Here is a 6,000-nt window from a genome sequence, read left to right as displayed (position 1 = left end):
GAAGTCGGGTGGGATAGGGAGGGGTAATTTGCATGGGGAATGATGAAGTGGGGGTGTGGATGGGATAGCATACATGAGAGAGGGCAACGACACGGATGTGTTTATTTTGAGATGATATTAGGAAAGAGATAGAAGCGGTAAAAAGGGGGAAAGTGTAGAAAATAGCATAGCAAAGAAATGGGTTAAGTATGGAAGAGAACGCGAGGTGACAGGGTAAGAATGATGTGTGATTAGCTGCTAAAATATAAATAGATAGATGGATAAAGGGAGAAAAAAAGAGAATGAGAAAGAAAGAGAGAGTGAGAGAGAGAGAGAGGTGAGAGGGAGCGAAAGAGAGAGATGGGGGGGGGGGGGGAGAAGAGAGGGATAGGTAGGTGGTGCAAATATGATAAAGTTCATCGAGTTCACAGTATGTATTTACATGAATAACCGATTTTCATGTACATGAAACGAATATATATATATATACATATTCGTGGTACTTTAAGAAAACATCGGGAAGAGCAACGATGATATAACGCAAGACATATCTAGCCATTACTTTAATGCCAAAATATTGACAACTTTCAGGCCTTTCGGGATATGACATAGGTGCATAAAACTAATTATCAGGCCATTTGCCTCCTTTTTGTTCATTGTGGCTGTTGGGTTTTTAGAATTATTTGTTGGCATAGGATTGTAAGATAACGCGATGTACTTTGCATGTTTTCCCCTTAAAATCACTCCACGCAGTGGCGTAACTACGGGGTAGGGGGCACGTGCCCCCCCATCGGCTGCCCCCCCCCCCAAAAAAAAGGGGGAAATATGAAAGGAAGAGAAACGTAGTGGAAAAGAAGAAATTATTGTATATTGTATTATATTATGTTATATTATACATCATTTTACATTACATACGATTTTTTTTCATAACTCAATGAAGCGTGGAGCGTTTTGGCCCACTGGATTAGTCTTCTGACTTTGAAACAGAGGGTCCTGGGTTCGAATCCCAGCTATGGCGTAATTTCCTTCAGCAAGAAATTTATCCACATTGTGCTGCACTCAACCCAGGTGAGGTGAATGGATACCCGGTAGGAAGAAATTCCTTGAATGCTTGAGCGCCTAGGCAGCCCAGCTAAAGCCGGGGTAATAATAATAGCAGGGCCCGCTGGGAGAACATTTTTCAGAACTGAAGTGGCTTCCCTGGGTAAATATACCTATATTATTATTATTATGAAACATAATTTGCTTGCAATTTTTGCTTGTGTTCATCATTCCTGGTGCTCGCATTGTCTCTTTAAAGAGATGTATAATCCTGTTGCACGGAAACATGCCGTTTCAAGTCAATATACACCAAATATATTTCCTCGCACTTCGACTTATTATTGTTTTATGATTTATACAGTGACATGTGCATATTTTTAATGGTTTCTTAAAGTGATGACCCCCTTTTAAGGTCTGAATGTAAAACATTTCCTGTCCGTGCTTACGGACAGGTAGTGGATTGGTGAGATATGTCTGCTCTTCATGAATTCCTAAAAACAGTCCTTAAAATTTCGCTTTTCCTGGTCTGAATATTAACAATTTTCAGCTCGCAATTCGCGCTCGCATCATTAGTGAAATACGAATGGTCTCAGTGAATTCCTGCAAACAAGCCTCAGAATGCCCCTCCTTAGGTCTGAATTTAAAAAATTTCCACCTCGCGCTTCGCGCTCGCAATATTTGATAAAAAAAATACTGGGATACATATAATGTTCATGATTACAATGACTAATGGAAGTGTAATTCTAACAAAATCAGCAAGCGCTTGGCGCTCGCATTAGATGACTATGGTGAGATATTTATGCTCTTCATGAATTACTAAAAAATTGTTATAAAATGTCCCTGTTTGGGGTCAATATATTAAAAAAAAATCAGCTCGTGCTTCGCGCTCGCATTGTTTGTTTAGTTAAATAGGTATATATCATGATTACAAAAATTGTTTATAATGTCCCTTTTTTACGTCTGAATATCAAAAATTTTCAGCTCACGCTCCGCTTTCGCATTATTTGATTAGTAAGATACATATCCATTTAACATGTTTAATGGCACAGTCCTTTAAAAAATGTATTTTTATGTCAGTCTGGTAATTGAGCGCGCTTCGCGCGCCCACTAAGTGAGTCAAAATTTGCCGTTGCCCCCCCCCCCCCGTTTGCCGTGACACACGGTACGCCACTGACTCCACGCTTTCAAAATTCTTCATCCTACAATTGCTAGTCTTAACATCGCCTAAACTGCAAACTTTTAAATGGGTTTCTATAAGCTCCCTGTTCCTGATCGCTGAAGTCTCTTTCCGTATACGATATGAAATCATTATGATCGTAGCACGAAGGACGGTACCAGATAGCATCCTTATGTTTCATGACAATAAAGAAAAGGGAAATGTTGGAACATGAATTTTAATTCAGACATCATTCTATGAGAAATCATGAGAATATGCCCACCAAAATCAGCACATCAAATACCAAGCACGTCCATAAAAATCCAATCTTTGCATTCGGGAAAATGGCTTAAACCTAGATCCTTCGGAGACGCTTTCAGGAGCGCGTCATCTCCTATCGTCAATGCAGAGGACATAATCTCTTCAAAACACTCGTTTCAAACGCTAACAGGGGAAACAGAGGGGAGATATCTGTGGAAAACGACTGCTAATAAGATTTGTAGAATCGGTTTCGGCTTCAAATGGGGGGTAACTGTGATCTCTTTTATGACCAGGTGGTGTTAGAAAGCAGTTATCTTTGATTGAGTCTCGATGGGGATTCATTTTATCCAACATATTCTGACATGATCCTCCAATTTGTCTTGCTCGCTTGTGAACGTCACTGCTAACACTGTATTACCCCATCTCCGGAATAATCATTTATCTGTATTTTCATATCCGTGGCATATCTTGTGTGCTAGGGGATTTGGTAAGACCACAAGATGGAGATTCCGATTTGCGTTTATAGTTGTTTCAACCGAGCTGGTGGCAGTTCTCATTGATGAAACACGCAATTCAGTTTTGAACAAAATGTTGATGAGGAGGAAATATATATATATATATATATATATATATATACTTGTAAATAATTCAGCATCAACGCAAGACGTAGCTTCCATGTATCTCTTTATTAAGTAATAATAGTAATAAAGTAATTAAGTAATAAAGAGATACATGGAAGCTACGTCTTGCGTTGATGCTGAATTATTTACAAGTGTACATAGAACATGACGCGCTGTAATACACGTTATGCAAAGGGCCCTCTTCTTTTATATATATATATATATATATATATATATATATATATGAAACGAATATGATATCATGATCTTATAATATCTAGCGTACATGCTTAATTACCATGGATACAGTATTTACATCTGCATTATACGCATTACAGAGTAGTTACCTTCCCATCTACCACGAACGAAGTATTGTCTTATTTCTCTGATTCATATCCCCAAAGGCCGCTGTAAGACCGCTGTGAACAAATATTCCATAAAATACCAATCGTACTTGACAGAACCGCGTAAAAAAAATGTCGGATTTACAAATCTTCTGGATTTATTCATTTTTTCTTTTTATCATGAAAATGTATTATTAAAAAAGATATTTGGAAGAGATGTAAAAGCTTGAATTGTATTCTGGAGGTTTTTTTGATGTTATGATAATCGATCACAATATGTCATGACATATAATCACGTTTCTCGCATTTCGTTTTAAAAATAGTGATATAAACTTCCAATTAATCTGACCCGGAAACGATACATCCCCCATTGAACCATTTTTATGAATGACTGTGACCAATTGTGTAGCTATTAAGATGTATCTTTGTGTGTGTTTTTTCGTCCAACGCTTGCCCGACAAAGCAATCCGCCATGTTTTACCCGAGACTGCATTGAGATTGGCAAAACTATGCAACATCAGGTTCTGGTACCTGTTTGAAGAAGAGAAGCAACATCACGGTGTGAACGCCATTTAACCCTCACTGTTACGCAATTTATCTAGTCAAGTTCAAGGGTACTTGCTTAATATCATCAATATTATAAAGGATTCAGACGCCATTTTGGGTCCAGAAAAAACTCTGCCAATTAAAGGGAGCCTAGAACCTTACCTGTCTCTCTTGGTCGCCCTCCATTGTCTGCTGATCTCTTTTTTTCACTCGGGTTCAGGAACTATTGAAGAAGGGGAGTGTATAAAAACCAACAAACGTCACAATTACCAACACTTAACTACTTCTCACCAATCACTAAATAACGAGTCGCCACCTATTATACTCTTTCATGAATAATGCATCGAAGTTGTAATAGGATTTGATAGAGGAGTGGGCTTTCGCAAAGTGCAAAAAACCAACGCGTCAAACCCTTTCTTGTCTTCAGGAAGAATAGCAAGGAGTATGAACCGTCTTTTCACGCGCACAAAACAAGGTGTGTAGTGTATAGGATCGTATATACACTGAGCAAAGGCGAGTTGGCGCCAGGCTACTGTTTTATTTGTTTAGACAAAACAATGGCGCCGCCTGCGTCGTAATGTCGCAGCGTGTGGACGATGTACGAGTTCATTACGTATAGCATTGCAATTGTTATAACGAGTGCTTGAATTGAGGATCAAACCATTTAGCACTTTGTCTCGTTTTATTATGTTCTTCCCTTTGTTTGTGTAACAACGGGATTTAGAGGGGTTGAGGTGGACAAGTTAATACGATCAGGTAAAATGGAACACAGACAAAAGGGGAGATTTTTACTGGCTTTCTTAGGCTGTGCGCTGAAGGATGACGTTTACTTGCTTTGCAGTTAATAAAAAAAGGGATCAAGGAACTGTATGCAGAGTTGATTTAAAGCGATGTCTTATGAAAAATGAAAACAAAAGGAATTTCTCAAGTTTTCCTCTAAATGTGGTAGAATTAGTTGCCAACGCCATTTTAGAGACAAACGTTGCTATATGATATAGCAATACGCATTACAGTACAATGATATATCAATGCAATAGCGGACTATAGTATAATTTATCCCTTATTTGATATTAACGTTAGACCAAGTATTCATATTTGTGTTCTCATTTTGCATAATATTCTTACATGGTGTATTGAATGTTTTAAACGATAATTTACAAAACATCACATATAAAGTTAACGAGCGGATCACTTACCTTAAAAGGAGTGGGGCCATGATGGCCCCTCCCTCAAAGTTTTGCACGATATTTCCGAAACGCAAAAAGATAGCGCCGTAAAATTTTAGGGTTTTTTCTTTGAAGTTTCGCACAATTTTTGAGACCAAATTTGGGACATACGGGTATAGAATCGGGACACCACATGACTTTTTACGAGACAATGTCATGCCGAAAATAGCTCATTTTTTTATACTTTGTGTACAAAGTCCATGGGAGATGAAATTCATAAAAGGGTGATTTTGTTTCATTCTAATTGTTCTGCTTAATTAAATTAGGGTTCAATTTACTTGTTAAATGGTCTGTAATAATAAAAAAAAAGAAATACATAAATTCTAAAAACAAAGAAATACTGTACATTAGGAGAAAAATTGGCTTTCGCAAATTTTATGTGTGGAAACCTTTAAATTAGATTCCAAAGATGACATCTGGAAAAAAGAAGAAAATTTGAAGTGAAATTGGGTGTTAAATATGCATATAATTTTTTCACGAATAAATTTGCATTTTTATTCATAATAAGTAAAAAAAATAATTATTTTCATTATTTACTGGCTTGTAGTTTATGTGGTAACGAATATTCATGCCAAATTTCGGCGCGATTGCGGCCGAGATCAGAAGGAGGGGGGGGGGGGATCAGGCCCCCAGTCCTCAATACATCTCGCATGCATTGTGTGTTAATGTGTCCCTCCCTTGTTTCATAGACGCAGGCTATCTTACAGTTACAGTGAAAATACATTGTCCCTCGGATAGAACGTCAAATTAAATACGATCCATTAGCATCGTTAGTACGAGAAAAAAAGCAACTAATGAACCTTACAAATCTTATTTCCTTTTCGAAC

The sequence above is a fragment of the Lytechinus pictus genome, chromosome 2, assembly GCF_037042905.1.
Source record: "Lytechinus pictus isolate F3 Inbred chromosome 2, Lp3.0, whole genome shotgun sequence".
In the NCBI taxonomy this organism is placed as follows: Eukaryota; Metazoa; Echinodermata; class Echinoidea; order Temnopleuroida; family Toxopneustidae; genus Lytechinus; species Lytechinus pictus.
The sequence above is the reverse complement of the archived record's forward strand: the minus strand, read 5'-3'. Positions refer to the sequence as shown.